Genomic DNA, 20,805 nt, shown 5'->3' with positions numbered 1-20,805 from the left:
AGGGGAAGTTGTATCGCGAGCTGATTAATCCAAAGACTCACGAGAAGATCCGCCAGCTGGTGATTCCCCAGGCTAACGTGCCCACCGTCCTGCAAGCATACCATGATGGTGCAGTGCACTTCGGGTGGAAGAAGCTAGAGATGTTGTTAAGAGAGCGGTTCTATTGGAGTGGAATGCGGGAATCTGTGGAGGCCTGGTGCCGAGAATGTGGCCCTTGCGCATTGAGAAGGAAGGACGAGGCCAGCCAGAAGGCACCCCTACACCCGATCATTACACACCAACCGCTGGAGCTGGTTGCCCTTGACCATGTAAAGCTCACCCCCAGCCGAAGTGGGTACACCTACGCTCTGACCATCGTAGACCACTACTCGAGGTTCCTGGTGGTTGTCCCAGTTAAGTACTTAACCGGCCGCACCGCTGCTAAGGCTTTCCAGGCTTATTTCTGTTGACCGCATTGGTACCCGGAGAGGGTGCTTACCGACCAGGGTCCGGCCTTTGAAGCAGAGGTATTCCAGGAATTCTGCCAGTTGTACGGCTGCAAGAAAATCCGGACCACGCCTTACCACGCCCAAACCAATGGCATTTGTGAAAAGATGAACCACTTGGTCCTGGGCCTCCTCAAGACGTTACCACTGGAAGAGCGGAACCTGTGGCTGGAGAAGCTACCTGACCTGGTCGATATGTACAACAACATCCCTTCCAGCTCTACGAAATGCACTCCAGCATACCTGATGAGAGCTCGTCCCGGCCGGCTACCAGTGGATCTGGAAATGGGCTTGGAAGCTTCAGAAGCACTCCTGTCGACAGCTGAATGGGACACTCGGCGGAGGACACAGTACCGACAGGTCCAGGAGTATGTTGAAAAGAACTTGTGCCGGAGTCGGGGACAACAGGAGCAGTGCTTCAACAAGAAGGCGCCTGCCGGTTCCTTCCAACCTGGGGATGTAGTGCTGAAGCGGAAAAGAAGGGCCCACAAGCTGGATGATCAATGGGAAAAAACCCCGTATGTAGTCCAGCCCACAGGATGGGAGAATGGGAAGGCCTACCAGATCAGCCGTGACCAGGGGGGGACTTTGGCCACGGTTTCCCGAGACCACCTGAAGAAGTGCCCACCAGCATTGAGAGTAGCGGATGAGGCTCCAGTTCCCAGTCCAGTGGAGAAGGAAAAAGAGGTAATCCACACCATGATGGGTGATTTTCCAGCAGACTGGCCTACACAGAACGGTGCGGTGATCCTTCCAGTGATACTGTTCCCACAACCCGTGGATGAAGAAATGATGGAAACGGTTAACCGCGAGCCAGTGCCCAGGGATGTACCTGTACCCAGCTCCCCTACGCCTCCGCCTGCCCCACATGATAGCAGGGAGGAGGAACTGACTGTTCCCTCTGCCCCACTGCCTGTCACCACTGACACCGGACCCCGAAGGTCCACTCGCCCCAACCTAGGTAGACCCCCACTTAGGTACAGGGAAACTACTCTTTAAAAGGGGGGGGCTTTATGTGTTGAGTGTACCAGTTTGAAAGTTTTAAATGATAAGTAAAGATGATCAACCAAAGAAGTTTACCTGATTGAACCGTGATTAAACCGGCCGTTGCCGGCAACTGTTGTCCCCGTAGAGACTGTGCAACCATTGCGTAAGGAACTGCTTACGGACAAGCCCGAGAACTTGCAGGGCAACCACAAACTTAGTGCAATGTAAATAAAAATGTTTGTTGGCTTGACACCGTTACCGCCTCCGGAGAGGCTGATTTGGGAGGATGGGCCTGGAGGAAAGGGATGGCCTAGGCCCGCCACTACCGTAACCGGTGGCGATCCTCCGGGGGTTCAGGGGTCCCCTTGGACGTGGGCCCCCTGAAAGACACAGAACCCGCTCGGGCAACTTGGTGCTGGACTGGGGTCAAGGGGTGCTGCCCGCTTCTTAGGGGCAGCATCAGGGCCAGGTTGTTTGGGTGGGAGAAGAGCGGAAGCTGTACCGTTGTAAAATGTTTATGATGCTTTTACATGTTTTACCGTTTTATTCTTTTTCAGTTGTGAAAATAAAACCGGTGATGGACGGGCAGCCCGCGGACGGTCTGCATTTTACTATAGGGGAATGTGGCGCCCTGGACAAGCCAGGTCGTCACAGGTACTACACCAACACACTCTACACTCCGGCTAGGCACACCGAAGCTAAACACAAATCCTAGTTGCCTTCCTCCAGGGGCTGATGTCCACACCAGGGGGTGGGCCAGGCGGTTGATCCCACCCACCGAGGAGTTCACAGTCCTGGAGGCGGGAAAAGGAGTCAGATTAGAGATCAGTTTTGGAGTTAGAGAAGTGAAGAGGAGAGGAGACTGACCGTGTCCGGGTGTGTGGCCCGGGCACTCAGCAAGGTTGGCAGACGGTGGTGACCTTCTGCAGGAGAGGCTGATTGGAGTGAACCGTACGGACCGGGGATGGGCGGTGGCCCGCCGGTACCAGATCGGGGAGTGAAGAGAAGCCAGCACCATCCGGCAGGGCCTACGGACCCCGACCAGGCTAGGAGTCGCCGTAAAACCGGTCAAATCCGTTAGCGACAGGAACCTCCAGGGTTTCCCAGCAGTCAAGACCCGATTGAAGGCAACAGCTCACACCGTAGAGGGAAGCACAGTCACCGCCAAGGCTACAGTTCCCAAGGCCAGAGCCTGCGGGCAAAAGGGGCTCCCTCAGCATCCATCCAAGCTGGGGAGCGGGTTACCGGTGGGAAGCCCGCTAGATTTTGGGGGAATAAAAGGGGTCCAACACCACATCCCCACAGGTGCACACCCACCCATCAAAGAGAGCTATAAGCCAATACCACCTTCACATTGCCAGTGTACCAAGGACATGTTGAGCAACATAAAGGCGGCTGGGGTTATCCGTGACAGTTGTAGCCTTTGGGCAGCTCTGTTGATCCTGTTAAAAAAGAAGGACGGCACCACTCCCCGTATTGAGGAATCGCTAGCTGCATTGAGAACTGCAAATTATTTTTCTACCCTTGATCTCACTAGTCACTATTGGCAAGTGTCCGTTGCTGAGGCAGACCGGGAGAAGACCGCCTTCGCCACCCCTATGGGTCTCTGCGAGTTCAAAAGCATGCCCTTCGAGCTGTGCAATGCGCCAGGAACCTTCCAGAGGCTGATGGAATGCTGCTTGGGACAAGATTTTAGGGTGTATAAAAAGGGAGATTAGATCCCGTGATCCCAACGTATTGTTACACCTCTATAAATCACTTGTAAGGCTACATCTGGAATATGGGAACCAGTTTTGGGCTCCACATTTTAATAAGGACATTCAGAAGTTAGAGTCAGTTCAAAGGTGGGCAACTAGACTACTACAAGGAATGGAAGGCCTCCCATATGATGACAAGTTGAAAAAGTTATTAAGTGATTATTGGCTGCAATGGGGCTTTCTGGCTGGTGCCAGCCTCTCTTCTTAGCACACAGGAACCACAATCCCTACACCATGCTTCAATGGATTCTCTCATCCCAGCCCAGTAAAACTACATATTTTACACAGTCATAAGCAGCCAAAAGGGATCTATTCTATTCAATTGCAAATGATCTAGATAAGACTGAGAATAAGATACTGCACGGGACATAGCAGAGTTGGTCAAGTTGAGTGGAGATGAGTTTGCTATTTGGCACAGCTTTTTGCATCAATAAAGCAAGTAAAAGGTGTGAAAGATAAAAAAAAGGGTGAAAGTGTGAAAAGTGAATTGGCCAAATTGAGGTGCATATAAAGTTTTTGCTTTCTTTCAATTCACTAATGGGGCTCATTTGAATCAGGTGAATTGAGTTCTGCTTTTGGAAACTGGGTTAAGAAGGGGTGCACCGGTCCTGGAGGTACTGCAATACCAGGTCAATGCGTGCAGTGGACAGAGCAAGATTTTTTCCATCTCCTTGTTCTAAAAATCCATTTAATATATGGTCCCCAGAGAGGGGACGTATCAGATATTAAACTGATAAGAACAGATTTAATTTTTTTTTTTTTTCTGTTTATCAGTAGGACTTCAAAATAACAAAGGTGATCGCCTCCCGTTGCCTGGGAACCGTCCAGGCACAAGAGGGCTATGTGTCACCAGAAGGCGCACACACTTCCTCAAGGCCGGCAGACGTGCAATCCCAGGCACCTTCCAGTACCGACCAAGGTAGCATCCTCCGAAACTACACTTGATCTTAGCCAAAAGGCCGAGAAGCTATAACCCGAATTGGTTACGGCCTTGAGTGGCACCCTGGCCTATACCGGACACATCTTAGGGAGAGGGAGACAAACCCACGCCTACAGAAGACATTTTGTCACCCAAGCCAACCCTTGAAAAGGCTGTTTTGCAGAGCAAAAACAAGAAGAATGGTGCTTTTTGCAGCCGCCGCCCACTGCAATGAATCTGAATAACTCCTCCTTTTGGACACAAGCACCTCCCCTCCCCCTTGCAGTCTTTCCAATTCATGATACAAAAAGACGGACGGACAGGACAGGACAGGACAGGCTGCCTGACTTTCCGTCACTGCCACCCTTTGCCATCCTTGCCCGTAGAAAGCCCTTTCATCATCCCCAAACCCTAATCTTTTCCCTTCTCTTCCCAGATGCGTCTCACTCCCTTTCATTAGGAAGTGAGCGCAGCCTTTTCTCCGTTCTGCACATGCGCGACGTTAAACACAAATGCGCAGGCGTGCGTTCCATTACCCTCACTGCATTCCACTCCCATACAGGAAGTGGGCGCAGCTATTACTACGGTCGCACATAAAAGAACCCACGGCCACCACTGCACATAGCTGACTCCACCACAGGACACCCACTTCTACACCAACGCAGGTAAGACAGGATCGGCACCTCTATGCTCCCGTTACAATCAGGCTCAGTCACCATGTGATAACGCTCTCAACTCTTTAGTTGCAGGCTCCCCTTGCTTCACCTCCACTGGCTGTGCTGCCATTTCCTCTCCCACCTGGAAGGTATACTTTATTCCACTATTTTCCTGTTTCTCTCTTCCCCCTTTTCCCATAACCTACTTTTATCTGCATTTGTGGGGTATCTATATGCTATTTACATCATAGTTTTATTCATTAATATGGAAGGGAAGAGTGCCCATGAGAGTGTTGAACTGCGGAGAGCAAGAGATTAAGCTGCTCCGATTTGCCACCATTGATAAGCTGTTCTCAGTAGATACACATGCTATCCAAACAGCAGCATCCACCATTGCTTCAGCCCACCCATTCAGTGACAGCTCACCAAGTCAGCCAGAGGAGTGGTGTAAGGAATTACACGTAGGCACTGACTCCACACCTTCACATCACAAGAAGGGGGTCTACAGGCTAGTGCAAGAATACGAGCAGATGTGAAGCCCCGCAGGTGTAGTGTCGGTGTCGGTGCGTTACCTTCAGGGACTCCACGTTGCTGGATCTCCGTCACTGGTAGGAAATCTTCTGTTTTGATCGTGACGCCACTCTCAGTATTGCGGCCAGTAGGGACCGCCACTGCAGGTTGAGGGTCGCCTGGGGCTGATGGTGTGTGCAGTTAGATGTAGTAGCCTCCTGAGAGTGAGGCAAGCCCCAGGGCCCTGTGTAGGTTTGTAGTACCACAAGTCGCAGAATGACCGCACAGGCAGGATGTCTTTTAGGGTTTTTACTCACATTTGATGGCAGGGTGAGTAACCCGGGCGTAGCTGAGATGAACCAGATGGGAACCAGGTATCCTTCAGGCTGACTTTATGAGGGTGACTACTGACTCGCCTTCCTTAGCCCTTGGTGGTTTGGGGTGACCCCGACTTTTAGTCCCTATGGGGGTCGCCCAGGGAAAATGCTGCAGCCTCTCTCCCCTTCGTTCGCCGTATGCTTGTTCCCCGGACCAGGCCACTCCAGCCTCTTGCCTCCTATGACCTATGGGCCCTCACTGCGGTTACGTGGCTGCGGCTTTTGTGGTGATGTGGTGTGGGCTTTGAGAGCCCCACACCGGCAGGTTTAGCAGAAGAAAGCTGGATCTATCTTCGCTTCGGGATCTGCCGCCCGGTTGGGCCTGGTGCTCTCTAGCAGTCTCCTTACTTCCCACTCCGTGCACTCTCTAGCTGAAGCTGGCTTTCAGGCAGCACTCCTAGTTGACCGTTCTCCCCCGTCAATAGCCACTGCGCGGGCGCTGTTAGACAGCAACAGCCCCACAGGTCTGCTCCTCACTGAGCCCTATGGAGTTCCGCTCTAACTGACTCACTGCCCCTCCTCTCCTGTTCTTGCCTACGCCACCTAGCAACCAGATTCTCTTACCACACCCCTTGAGAGGAGATGGAGGCTCTACCCCCTCCACTATTCCAGTGAAGGTGAAGGCTTGCCCCCTCCTGGGATCCCCAGGGGTCCTCTCATGGGTACATGTGTGAGACCTGATCACTATGCGCCTGTGTTCCACACCCCTGTCAGCCTTCTGGATTACCTGTATTGTACTGTCCCCAGCATGGGTGCAGTACTCAGTGGTGCCTGACCTGGTCAGGGGCGCCACACAAGTCTTCAGCAAACATCCGCTAGACTTTTGAAGAATAAAAGGGGTCAAACACTACATCCCCACAAGTGCACACCCACCCATCAAAGAGAGATATAAGCCAAAACTACCTGCACATTACCAGTGTACCAAGGACATGTTGAGCAACATGAAGGAGGCTGGGGTTATCCGTGACAGTTGTAGCCTCTGGGCAGCTCCGTTGGTCCTGTTAAAGAAGAAGGACAGCACCACTCCCCTGTATTGAGGAATAGCTAGCTGCATTGAGAACTGCAAATTATTTTTCTACCCTTGATCTCACTAGTCGCTATTGGCAAGTGTCCGTTGCTGAGGCAGACCGGGAGAAGACCGCCTTTGCCACCCCGATGGGTCTCTGCGAGTTCAAAAGCATGCCCTTCGAGCTGTGCAATTTGCCAGGAACCTTCCAGAGGCTGATGGAATGCTGCTTGGGACACCGAAACTTTGAAACGGTACTGCTATACCTTTATGATGTTATTGTTTATTCTAAAGCAAACAAGATTTTAGGGTGTATAAAAAGGGAGATTAGATCCGGTGATCCCAACGTATTGTTACCCCTCTATAAATCACTTGTAAGGCCACATCTGGAATATGGGGTAAAGTCCTGAACAGGTTGATAACCATTGGTTTGAGCATGGTAGGGTGTAGTGCGCATCTTCCTGCATCGGTAAAAGCTGCAGAAGTCCTTGAAGATTTCCGCTTCAAAGGCTGTGCCTTGATCTGTGAGGACTCTCTCTGAGTAGCCATGAGGTCTGCATAAGTGTGCTTGGAAGACCTTCGCTGCAGTATGGGCCATTAGATCTTTGACTTGTACCACAACCATAAATCTCGAGTAGTTGTCTACCATCGTAAGTGCATACGTGAGCTCGCCTCGATATTCTGCAACAAAACTCCCTTTTTCGATTTCAGTTTCAGCAAACACTCCTCTTCCTGTAGAAAATATTTATCATTACCTAAGACAGTCATTCTAATGCATGACAATATTAAGGCAATTTAGTTAAAACTTGTTTTAACTCACCTTTAAGGGGATTGATGTATTTCATGGTCAATCCAGGTTTGTCAGTGATGGCACTGACATAATGTATGGCGTCTTTTTCGGGCGTTATCCTTTGCCTTTTCATTGTGAAAATCCAGTTGCCTATATCAAAGCAAATTCTACTACTTGTAAAGTATGCAGAAAATGAAATGTAGAACATATAACATCAACTGCTTAGGAACGCATCATAGGTTAGTACTTAAAAGGATATTGTCATGTTCTAGTCATAATGCAAGCTGGACATTTTTCATGTTACCCTGTAATCGCCGGCCTGTTCTAATGCTCACAAGCCAAGATATAGGCTCAGCTGCTAAGGCTTCCCTCTGCCTTCTGAATGAAACTTGAATATGTCTGGGTCACTGTGTATATAGCAGGTGCTCAGAAAAAATAAGAGTCAATTCAATAGAAATAGCTCTGGCACACTATAGTGATCAATAACGTAAGAAAAGAACTCTTGGAATGCTGAAAATTCTTTATTTGTGCAAAAGGATAATTCATCCAACGTTTCGACCTTGTTTTTAGGTCTTTATCAAGGATAAAGTTATCTAAGATCATAAAGGGTTACAAAACCATATAAACACGTAATTAGTACATAGTACAACATAACAGTACAATATATTGCTACTTGAGAGTACAATGGGTCAAATGACCATGATGCACATACAAAAAATTTTTCCAAAGCCATAGTGAAAACATTTGTACTGAGGAAAGAAAATTTCCACATGACCTATCTGGAGAAACATTCTGGATCAAACAACCAAAAATAGTCAAGCAGGTAAATACACACCTATATGGATAACAGGATGATATGTGTTCAATTGTATAGCGTCATTGCCATTAAGGTACAAATGGAAAACTTGCAATCCTATATAGTGAAGGAAATGAACACATATCATATCAAAGAACACAGGAACATGGGTGTGAGAAAAACCTCAATGTTTATACTTTGTTCTTTATAATGGTGTGAACATGTATATGTCTCAGTACCTTATGCACTTGAGAATTCTAGTGAGTAGATCATGAAAGCCTATTTCAGAACTGGAATCAGTAAATAATTGTAGGTGGAATCTAAATGAAAAGATGGTACAAGTGTTATCATGACACGTGGGCTATAACACAATGGACCGTGTGACAAAGAAGAAAGGAGAGAAAGAAGAGGAAGAAAATGCAACTACCTGTAACATTACGTGATAGTCACTGGTAAGTATCACTTGACAATTCAAGTGAAAAAGGATTCCTTTATTAAAGGGTTCTCAGTCGCCTCAGGATCATGAAATACTAGGGTAAATGATATGAGAATGGGTAAGAAGCACCACTAAAGGAAATATGAGATGCAGGACATATATCTATAAACCCCTGAACTACATGATAGAAATAAAAAGAAGAAAAAAGAAAAAAAAGAAGAAAGAAGAAGAACACATAGAATGCGGAAAGAGAATGGGTACAACTACCTGAGTTACTGCAGGGAGGCCCCTGGTTGGTATTGTGAGGGTTAGTGGAATTCCTTCACTGAAGGGTTCTCAGTTGCCTCAGGTTCGTGAAAAATGCTATAGACAAATAATGCCCGGAGAAAAGGGGTTCATATACAGCGAATAATGGTAATACAAGGTACATGTGTCACATGTAATAGTATATATATATATATATTGTACTAAGCTCTACACCAGAAATAGAAAGTAGTCCCTCTGCCTTCTGTCTAGGTGCCCTGAGTTATGTCCTGTAAACTGTCACAGGGACCCAGACACACATGTGTAGTAGGGGAATATCCCTGCTGAGATGCCAGTGCTAGAGCACTCGTTTGCTGTGGAGTTGAACGCTATGTGAGCAGTTCTTACCTTCAATGAGCAGAAGTCTCTTTTTTCAGATTTCAATATCTCTGTGGGTATCTGGCAGAAATATGGAATACTCTTTACTGCTAAGACCCTGTACACCACTCCCACTAAAGGGGGCTTTACACGCTGCGACATCGCTAATGCGGAGTCGTTGGGGTCACGGAATTTGTGACGCACATCCGGCCGCATTAGCGATGTTGCTGCGTGTGACACCGATGAGCGATTTTGCATCGCTGCAAAAACGTGCAAAATCGCTCATCGGTGACATGGGTCTCCATTCTCGATTATCGTTACTGCAGCAGTAACGATGTAGTTCGTCGCTCCTGCGGCAGCACACATCGCTCCGTGTGACACCGCAGAAACGAGGAACCTCTCCTTACCTGCCTCCCAGCCGCTATGAGGAAGGAAGGAGGTGGGCGGGATGTTCCGGCCACTCATCTCCGCCCCTCCGCTGCTATTGGGCGGTCGCTCAGTGACGTCGCTGTGACGCCGCACGGACCGCCCCCTTAGAAAGGAGGCGGTTCGCCGGTCACAGCGACGTCGCCGGGCAGGTAAGTATGTGTGACGGGTCTGGTCGGTGTTGTGCAGCATGGGCAGCGATTTGCCCGTGTCGCGCAACAGATGGGGGCGGGTATCTACACTAGCGATATCGGGACCGATATCGCAGTGTGTAAAGTAGCCTTTAATAAACTGTGTAAAGGATTTTAAGTAAAAATCCACAATAAACCAGCGCTAGATGGGTTTTTATAATTTTATTAATAGACCACAAATAAAAAATGTTTTGCTATCCTTGTTTCAAGACAGAGTATTTGATAATATACAATACACTGATTATTACTAAAACCAAGGACCACATAAAACAAGGACCACATAAAATAAAAAATGAACGTAATGAGAATAAAATTCTTTTGTATAACCAATTAACTTCGAGGTGATACAATATTCACATTGATTTAGTTTTACCAGTCTAATGTAATGCCCCGGCCGGTGGCATATATTTTGTTTGGTTAATAATTTAGACTTATACAATGAAAGATGTACTATACCACCCCTGGCTAACTTACAAGTTTTAAGTTGTACAATATTTATGTACAAGTTTGCGACGTTATATTCATATATAGGAAGGCAAACAATATTGGCAATTTAGTGGCACCCACCATACGTAATCTTACAGCACCTAATAAGGGAGGATTATTTGGCCTGAAAGGTTTTTTTCCATGCAAAAGCTGTATAGTATGTAAGAATACAAAAAATATTTCACGGAAATCCTTCTTACAGGGGCAGTCAGAAGTCATGATTAGAGAATTTATTACATGTCAATCAAAGGGAGTAGTATATTGCATTCAATGTCCCTGTCAGAAAAAATACATTGGGAGAACTATTAGACCCCTATGGAAAAGGGTGGGTGAGCACATTAGAAGTGTTAAAAATAAATGTACTAAGCACCCCCTATCCAGACATTATGTGTTAAAACATGGAGGGTCCTTTAAAGGATCCCAAGTATGGGGCGTACAAAAAATAACTAAGGATTGGAGAGGTGGCGATTTCATTAAAAAAATGTCACGAGCAGAAAGCCAATGGATTTTTGAATTGAACACCTTGAAACCATATGGACTCAATAATGATATAGAACTGTTTGCTTTTAATTAATTTATATTTTTATAGGTAGAGGAGTAATAGGTACTGATAATAATACGGAGAGAAGGAAAAAAAAAAAAAAAAAAAAAAGCGATTGTCATGGAGATATATGTGTATATATGCATAATATATATTAAAATTGGTGCTTCACTTGCCCAAGGTTGATGTAGATATAAGGGGTTTTTCATATTATAGCAAATTTATATTACACCTTTATGATGTCCTTTTGTTAAATTTATTGTTGAAAAAAAGCATATGCATATATACACATTGTCTTCCCAGTATATGATGATACAAGCAAGGCTATATATAGGTCTTTTTAGAAAAACCTTTAGAAAAACCTTTGCACATAATTATATTATATGGCTATTATGAACGGTCTTTCACAAATTGATATATGTAGTGGTCATTGAATGTTGGTTGAATTTAAACATTGTTTAATTTTATGCAAATTATAACCAATTAAATATATGCATAAATAGTGCTCTAGGCAACAGCTGAGTTATCCTTGAGGAAGGGGGCCGTTACACGCCCCCGAAACGCGCGTCGGATCAGGACTCTGTTTTTGCCTACCTCACCTGTGCGGTGATAACCTGCCAAGTAATCTCTCCCTCGTGTGGAATCAACCGGCTTCCACTGGACACGGTACGGATTGCCTGCTGGAGAGGTTGAGAGGTTACCGCTGACATTTCCTTTGTCTGCAACCAGGATACATTGGTACCTCCAGCGGTTCTGCATTGCTCGTTTGGAAGCGGATCGGAGCCTTGTGTGGTGCTAACCTGCCAAGCAACTTCCTCCTGTGTGGAATCAGTCAGCTGACACTGGATACGGTCTGGACTGCCCGCTGGAGAGGCTGAGTAGTTACCGCTGATCTTATTGTTGTCCGCAGCCAACATCTTGGTGCTTTCAGTGGCTTCGTACTGCTTGATTTCGAAAGTACATTTGGGAGAATACGGGACCGGCTGGTTTGTGGCCTTGTGAAGTGTTATAAAGGCTCTGTAAAGAGGGATGTCGGTAACCATACATCTCCCCCAGAGCCAGCACTAGTCGCGGCCACTGGCCTCAAAACGTCCGCTCTGGAAGTCTAACAGGTCAATCCTGTACATAGCGGTTCCAGCCTAATCAACGGAGAAATCCGGGGTGTTTTTTGCGGTCAAGTTGTTGTGAGGTTTATTCCCCCAGGCCCTGGGGGCGAATATAACGTCGCAAACTTATATTGTACAACTTAAAACTTGTAAGTTAGCCAGGGGTGGTATAGTACATCTTTCATTGTATAAGTCTAAATTATTAACCAAACAAAATATATGCCACCGGCCGGGGCATTACATTAGACTGGTAAAACTAAATCAATGTGAATATTGTATCACCTCGAAGTTAATTGGTTATACAAAAGAATTTTATTCTCATTACTTTCATTTTTTACTTTATGTGGTCCTTGTTTTATGTGGTCCTTGGTTTTAGTAATAATCAGTGTATTGTATATTATCAAATACTCTGTCTTGAAACAAGGATAGCAAAAAATGTTTTATTTGTGGTCTATTAATAAAATTATAAAAACCCATCTAGCGCTGGTTTATTGTGGATTTTTACTTAAAATCCTTTACACAGTTTATTAAAGGCTACTTTACACACTGCGATATCGGTCCCGATATCGCTAGTGTGGATACCCGCCCCCATCTGTTGCGCGACACGGGCAAATCGCTGCCCATGCTGCACAACACCGACCAGACCCGTCACACATACTTACCTGCCCGGCGACGTCGCTGTGACCGGCGAACCGCCTCCTTTCTAAGGGGGCGGTCCGTGCGGCGTCACAGCGACGTCACTGAGCGACCGCCCAATAGCAGCGGAGGGGCGGAGATGAGTGGCCGGAACATCCCGCCCACCTCCTTCCTTCCTCATAGCGGCTGGGAGGCAGGTAAGGAGAGGTTCCTCGTTTCAGCGGTGTCACACGGAGCGATGTGTGCTGCCGCAGGAGCGACGAACTACATCGCTACTGCTGCAGTAACGATAATCGAGAATGGAGACCCATGTCACCGATGAGCGATTTTGCACGTTTTTGCAGCGATGCAAAATCGCTCATCGGTGTCACACGCAGCAACATCGCTAATGCGGCCGGATGTGCGTCACAAATTCCGTGACCCCAACGACTCCGCATTAGCGATGTCGCAGCGTGTAAAGCCCCCTTTAGTGGGAGTGGTGTACAGGGTCTTAGCAGTAAAGAGTATTCCATATTTATGCCAGATACCCACAGAGATATTGAAATCTGAAAAAAGAGACTTCTGCTCATTGAAGGTAAGAACTGCTCACATAGCGTTCAACTCCACAGCAAACGAGTGCTCTAGCACTGGCATCTCAGCAGGGATATTCCCCTACTACACATGTGTGTCTGGGTCCCTGTGACAGTTTACAGGACATAACTCAGGGCACCTAGACAGAAGGCAGAGGGACTACTTTCTATTTCTGGTGTAGAGCTTAGTACATGTCACGCTCCCCGGGTCCTCGGCTCCCCTCCCCGGGTCCTCTGCCCCGCTCCCCGGGTCCTCATCCCCGCTCCCCGGCTCACCTGCCACGCTCCCCGCTCTCCAGCCTCCGGTGCCCGTCCTTCCCAGGTCCCCTGGTCTCCGATCCCGGCGCCCGACGGCTTCCCAGGCCCTGGCCGGCTCCCCTGCGTCCTCCTCTCAGCTTCCTTCCCTGGCTTCTGGCACCCGGGCTGCGCGCATGCGCATTAGGGCGCGCGCGCGGTCACTGACCCTTTCTTAAAGGGCCAGCGTCCATTAACAGGAAATGAGGCTAAACAGGTACAGGGTATAAAGGGGTTTGTTGTCCAAGGGGGCGGGGCCTGATCTTCGTGTTTTCCAAGCTAGGAGTCAGGTCTCCTTGTGTCTTCTTGCCATACTCACGTATCTCTCTTCTAGAGCTGATCCTGCCTCGCCATCCGGTCCTGCTGAATCCCGAACCCCGCACGCTGTCCGTCTGCCATCTGACAGTCCGTACCATCTCGGATCCCTGCGGTGACCCGTCATCTCGCTCCAAAGGTTCCGGACCCCGCCTGACATCATCTCGGCTTCCGAACCTGAGCTACGTCACCCGGACTACCATCTGTGACTCCGTGGTCCCAGGGACTTCTCCGTTACACCCACTTGCACGGACTGTTCTGCTGCCCATAGTGCTTCAGCTACCGGACTCCTTACCACCATCTTAGAGTTCGGCCCAGTGGATCCACCTCCTGGGTCTGCCCGACCGCCTGTCCCTGACAGTACAATATATATATATATACTATTACATGTGACACATGTACCTTGTATTACCATTATTCGCTGTATATGAACCCCTTTTCTCCGGGCATTATTTGTCTATAGCATTTTTCACGAACCTGAGGCAACTGAGAACCCTTCAGTGAAGGAATTCCACTAACCCTCACAATACCAACCAGGGGCCTCCCTGCAGTAACTCAGGTAGTTGTACCCATTCTCTTTCCGCATTCTATGTGTTCTTCTTCTTTCTTCTTTTTTTTCTTTTTTCTTCTTTTTATTTCTATCATGTAGTTCAGGGGTTTATAGATATATGTCCTGCATCTCATATTTCCTTTAGTGGTGCTTCTTACCCATTCTCATATCATTTACCCTAGTATTTCATGATCCTGAGGCGACTGAGAACCCTTTAATAAAGGAATCCTTTTTCATTTGAATTGTCAAGTGATACTTACCAGTGACTATCACGTAATGTTACAGGTAGTTGCATTTTCTTCCTCTTCTTTCTCTCCTTTCTTCTTTGTCACACGGTCCATTGTGTTATAGCCCACGTGTCATGATAACACTTGTACCATCTTTTCATTTAGATTCCACCTACAATTATTTACCGATTCCAGTTCCGAAATAGGCTTTCATGATCTACTCACTAGAATTCTCAAGTGCATAAGGTACTGAGACATATACATGTTCACACCATTATAAAGAACAAAGTATAAACATTGAGGTTTTTCTCACACCCATGTTCCTGTGTTCTTTGATATGATATGTGTTCATTTCCTTCACTATATAGGATTGCAAGTTTTCCATTTGTACCTTAATGGCAATGACGCTATACAATTGAACACATATCATCCTGTTATCCATATAGGTGTGTATTTACCTGCTTGACTATTTTTGGTTGTTTGATCCAGAATGTTTCTCCAGATAGGTCATGTGGAAATTTTCTTTCCTCAGTACAAATGTTTTCACTATGGCTTTGGAAACATTTTTTGTATGTGCATCATGGTCATTTGACCCATTGTACTCTCAAGTAGCAATATATTGTACTGTTATGTTGTACTATGTACTAATTACGTGTTTATATGGTTTTGTAACCCTTTATGATCTTAGATAACTTTATCCTTGATAAAGACCTAAAAACAAGGTCGAAACGTTGGATGAATTATCCTTTTGCACAAATAAAGAATTTTCAGCATTCCAAGAGTTCTTTTCTTACGTTATTGATCACTATAGTGTGCCAGAGCTATTTCTATTGAATTGACTCTTATTTTTTCTGAGCACCTGCTATATACACAGTGACCCAGACATATTCAAGTTTCATTCAGAAGGCAGAGGGAAGCCTTAGCAGCTGAGCCTATATCTTGGCTTGTGAGCATTAGAACAGGCCGGCGATTACAGGGTAACATGAAAAATGTCCAGCTTGCATTATGACTAGAACATGACAATATCCTTTTAAGTACTAACCTATGATGCGTTCCTAAGCAGTTGATGTTATATGTTCTACATTTCATTTTCTGCATACTTTACAAGTAGTAGAATTTGCTTTGATATAGGCAACTGGATTTTCACAATGAAAAGGCAAAGGATAACGCCCGAAAAAGACGCCATACATTATGTCAGTGCCATCACTGACAAACCTGGATTGACCATGAAATACATCAATCCCCTTAAAGGTGAGTTAAAACAAGTTTTAACTAAATTGCCTTAATATTGTCATGCATTAGAATGACTGTCTTAGGTAATGATAAATATTTTCTACAGGAAGAGGAGTGTTTGCTGAAACTGAAATCGAAAAAGGGAGTTTTGTTGCAGAATATCGAGGCGAGCTCACGTATGCACTTACGATGGTAGACAACTACTCGAGATTTATGGTTGTGGTACAAGTCAAAGATCTAATGGCCCATACTGCAGCGAAGGTCTTCCAAGCACACTTATGCAGACCTCATGGCTACTCAGAGAGAGTCCTCACAGATCAAGGCACAGCCTTTGAAGCGGAAATCTTCAAGGACTTCTGCAGCTTTTACCGATGCAGGAAGATGCGCACTACACCCTACCATGCTCAAACCAATGGTTATCAACCTGCTCAGGACTTTACCCCATATTCCAGATGTGGCCTTACAAGTGATTTATAGAGGGGTAACAATACGTTGGGATCACCGGATCTAATCTCCCTTTTTATACACCCTAAAATCTTGTTTGCTTTAGAATAAACAATAACATCATAAAGGTATAGCAGTACCGTTTCAAAGTTTCGGTGTCCCAAGCAGCATTCCATCAGCCTCTGGAAGGTTCCTGGCAAATTGCACAGCTCGAAGGGCATGCTTTTGAACTCGCAGAGACCCATCGGGGTGGCAAAGGCGGTCTTCTCCCGGTCTGCCTCAGCAACGGACACTTGCCAATAGCGACTAGTGAGATCAAGGGTAGAAAAATAATTTGCAGTTCTCAATGCAGCTAGCTATTCCTCAATACAGGGGAGTGGTGCTGTCCTTCTTCTTTAACAGGACCAACGGAGCTGCCCAGAGGCTACAACTGTCACGGATAACCCCAGCCTCCTTCATGTTGCTCAACATGTCCTTGGTACACTGGTAATGTGCAGGTAGTTTTGGCTTATATCTCTCTTTGATGGGTGGGTGTGCACTTGTGGGGATGTAGTGTTTGACCCCTTTTATTCTTCAAAAGTCTAGCGGATGTTTGCTGAAGACTTGCTCGTATTCTTGCACTAGCCTGTAGACCCCCTTCTTGTGATGTGAAGGTGTGGAGTCAGTGCCTACGTGTAATTCCTTACACCACTCCTCTGGCTGACTTGGTGAGCTGTCACTGAATGGGTGGGCTGAAGCAATGGTGGATGCTGCTGTTTGGATAGCATGTGTATCTACTGAGAACAGCTTATCAATGGTGGCAAATCGGAGCAGCTTAATCTCTTGCTCTCCGCAGTTCAACACTCTCATGGGCACTCTTCCCTTCCATATTAATGAATAAAACTATGATGTAAATAGCATATAGATACCCCACAAATGCAGATAAAAGTAGGTTATGGGAAAAGGGGGAAGAGAGAAACAGGAAAATAGTGGAATAAAGTATACCTTCCAGGTGGGAGAGGAAATGGCAGCACAGCCAGTGGAGGTGAAGCAAGGGGAGCCTGCAACTAAAGAGTTGAGAGCGTTATCACATGGTGACTGAGCCTGATTGTAACGGGAGCATAGAGGTGCCGATCCTGTCTTACCTGCGTTGGTGTAGAAGTGGGTGTCCTGTGGTGGAGTCAGCTATGTGCAGTGGTGGCCGTGGGTTCTTTTATGTGCGACCGTAGTAATAACTGCGCCCACTTCCTGTATGGGAGTGGAATGCAGTGAGGGTAATGGAACGCACGCCTGCGCATTTGTGTTTAACGTCGCGCATGTGCAGAACGGAGAAAAGGCTGCGCTCACTTCCTAATGAAAGGGAGTGAGACGCATCTGGGAAGGGAAGGGAAAAGATTAGAGTTTGGGGATGATGAAAGGGCTTTCTACGGGCAAGGATGGCAAAGGGTGGCAGTGACGGAAAGTCAGGCAGCCTGTCCTGTCCTGTCCTGTCCGTCCGTCTTTTTGTATCATGAATTGGAAAGACTGCAAGGGGGAGGGGAGGTGCTTGTGTCCAAAAGGAGGAGTTATTCAGATTCATTGCAGTGGGCGGCGGCTGCAAAAAGCACCATTCTTCTTGTTTTTGCTCTGCAAAACAGCCTTTTCAAGGGTTGGCTTGGGTGACAAAATGTCTTCTGTAGGCGTGGGTTTGTCTCCCTCTCCCTAAGATGTGTCCGGTATAGGCCAGGGTGCCACTCAAGGCCGTAACCAATTCGGGTTATAGCTTCTCGGCCTTTTGGCTAAGATCAAGTGTAGTTTCGGAGGACGCTACCTTGGTCGGTACTGGAAGGTGCCTGGGATTGCACGTCTGCCGGCCTTGAGGAAGTGTGTGCGCCTTCTGGTGACACATAGCCCTCTTGTGCCTGGACGGTTCCCAGGCAACGGGAGGCGATCACCTTTGTTATTTTGAAGTCCTACTGATAAACAGAAAAAAAAAAAAATTAAATATGTTCTTATCAGTTTAATATCTGATACGTCCCCTCTCTGGGGACCATATATTAAATGGATTTTTAGAACAAGGAGATGGAAAAAATCTTGCTCTGTCCACTCCACGCATTGACCTGGTATTGCAGTACCTCCAGGACCGGTGCACCCCTTCTTAACCCAGTTTCCAAAAGCAGAACTCAATTCACCTGATTCAAATGAGCCCCATTAGTGAATTGAAAGAAAGCAAAAACTTTATATGCACCTCAATTTGGCCAATTCACTTTTCACACTTTCACCCTTTTTTTTATCTTTCACACCTTTTACTTGCTTTATTGATGCAAAAAGCTGTGCCAAATAGCAAACTCATCTCCACTCAACTTGACCAACTCTGCTATGTCCCGTGCAGTATCTTATTCTCAGTCTTATCTAGATCATTTGCAATTGAATAGAATAGATCCCTTTTGGCTGCTTATGACTGTGTAAAATATGTAGTTTTACTGGGCTGGGATGAGAGAATCCATTGAAGCATGGTGTAGGGATTGTGGTTCCTGTGTGCTAAGAATAGAGGCTGGCACCAGCCAGAAAGCCCCATTGCAGCCAATAATCACTTAATAACTTTTTCAACTTGTCATCATATGGGAGGCCTTCCATTCCTTGTAGTAGTCTAGTTGCCCACCTTTGAACTGACTCTAACTTCTGAATGTCCTTTTTAAAATGTGGAGCCCAAAACTGGTTCCCATATTCCAGATGTAGCCTTACAAGTGATTTATAGAGGTGTAACAATACGTTGGGATCACGGGATATAATCTCCCTTTTTATACACCCTAAAATCTTGTCCCAAGCAGCATTCCATCAGCCTCTGGAAGGTTCCTGGCGCATTGCACAGCTCGAAGGGCATGCTTTTGAACTCGCAGAGACCCATAGGGGTGGCGAAGGCGGTCTTCTCCCGGTCTGCCTCAGCAACGGACACTTGCCAATAGTGACTAGTGAGATCAAGGGTAGAAAAATAATTTGCAGTTCTCAATGCAGCTAGCGATTCCTCAATACGGGGAGTGGTGCCGTCCTTCTTTTTTAACAGGATCAACAGAGCTGCCCAAAGGCTACAACTGTCACGGATAACCCCAGCCGCCTTCATGTTGCTCAACATGTCCTTGGTACACTGGCAATGTGAAGGTGGTATTGGCTTATAGCTCTCTTTGATGGGTGGGTGTGCACCTGTGGGGATGTGGTGTTGGACCCCTTTTATTCCCCCAAAATCTAGCGGGCTTCCCACCGGTAACCCGCTCCCCAGCTTGGATGGATGCTGAGGGAGCCCCTTTTGCCCGCAGGCTCTGGCCCTGGGAACTGTAGCCTTGGCGGTGACTGTGCTTCCCTCTACGGTGTGAGCTGTTGCCTTCAATCGGGTCTTGACTGCTGGGAAACCCTGGAGGTTCCTGTCGCTAACGGATTTGACCGGTTTTACGGCGACTCCTAGCCTGGTCGGGGTCCGTAGGCCCTGCCGGATGGTGCTGGCTTCTCTTCACTCCCCGATCTGGTACCGGCGGGCCACCGCCCATCCCCGGTCCGTACGGTTCACTCCAATCAGCCTCTCCTGCAGAAGGTCACCACCGTCTGCCAACCTTGCTGAGTGCCCGGGCCACACACCCGGACATGGTCAGTCTCCTCTCCTCTTCACTTCTCTAACTCCAAAACTGATCTCTAATCTGACTCCTTTTCCCGCCTCCAGGACTGTGAACTCCTCGGTGGGTGGGATCAACCGCCTGGCCCACCCCCTGGTGTGGACATCAGCCCCTGGAGGAAGGCAACTAGGATTTGTGTTTAGCTTCGGTGTGCCTAGCCGGAGTGTAGAGTGTGTTGGTGTAGTACCTGTGAGGACCTGGCTTGTCCAGGGCGCCACATTCCCCTATAGTAAAATGCAGACCGTCCGCGGGCTGCCCGTCCATCACCGGTTTTATTTTCACAACTGAAAAAGAATAAAACGGTAAAACATGTAAAAGCATCATAAACATTTTACAACGGTACAGCTTCCGCTCTTCTCCCACCCAAACAACCTGGCCCTGATGCTGCCCCTAAGAAGCGGGCAGCACCCCTTGACCCCAGTCCAGCACCAAGTTGCCCGAGCGGGTTCTGTCTCTTTCAGGGGGCCCACGTCCAAGGGGACCCCTGAACCCCCGGAGGATCGCCACCGGTTACGGTAGTGGCGGGCCTAGGCCATCCCTTTCCTCCAGGCCCATCCTCCCAAATCAGCCTCTCCGGAGGCGGTAACGGTGTCAAGCCAACAAACATTTTTATTTACATTGCACTAAGTTTGTGGTTGCCCTGCAAGTTCTCGGGCTTGTCCGTAAGCAGTTCCTTACGCAATGGTTGCACAGTCCCTACGGGGACAACAGTTGCCGGCAACGGCCGGTTTAATCACGGTTCAATCAGGTAAACTTCTTTGGTTGATCATCTTTACTTATCATTTAAAACTTTCAAACTGGTACACTCAACACATAAAGCCCCC

The 20,805-nt window shown here is 47.2% G+C and overlaps 2 pseudogenes; one reads left to right on the top strand and one right to left on the bottom strand.

The window, feature by feature from the left end:
* Window positions 1-3,821: 3,821 nt before the first annotated feature.
* LOC142260499 (U2 spliceosomal RNA) lies at window positions 3,822-4,029 on the bottom strand (annotated as a pseudogene).
* A 14,237-nt stretch (window positions 4,030-18,266) lies between these two features.
* LOC142260490 (U2 spliceosomal RNA) lies at window positions 18,267-18,473 on the top strand (annotated as a pseudogene).
* The last annotated feature ends 2,332 nt before the right edge of the window (window positions 18,474-20,805 follow it).

This window comes from Anomaloglossus baeobatrachus, unplaced genomic scaffold (genome assembly GCF_048569485.1).
Source record: "Anomaloglossus baeobatrachus isolate aAnoBae1 unplaced genomic scaffold, aAnoBae1.hap1 Scaffold_115, whole genome shotgun sequence".
Classification (NCBI taxonomy): domain Eukaryota; kingdom Metazoa; phylum Chordata; class Amphibia; order Anura; family Aromobatidae; genus Anomaloglossus; species Anomaloglossus baeobatrachus.
The sequence above is the reverse complement of the archived record's forward strand: the minus strand, read 5'-3'. Positions and strand labels throughout refer to the sequence as shown.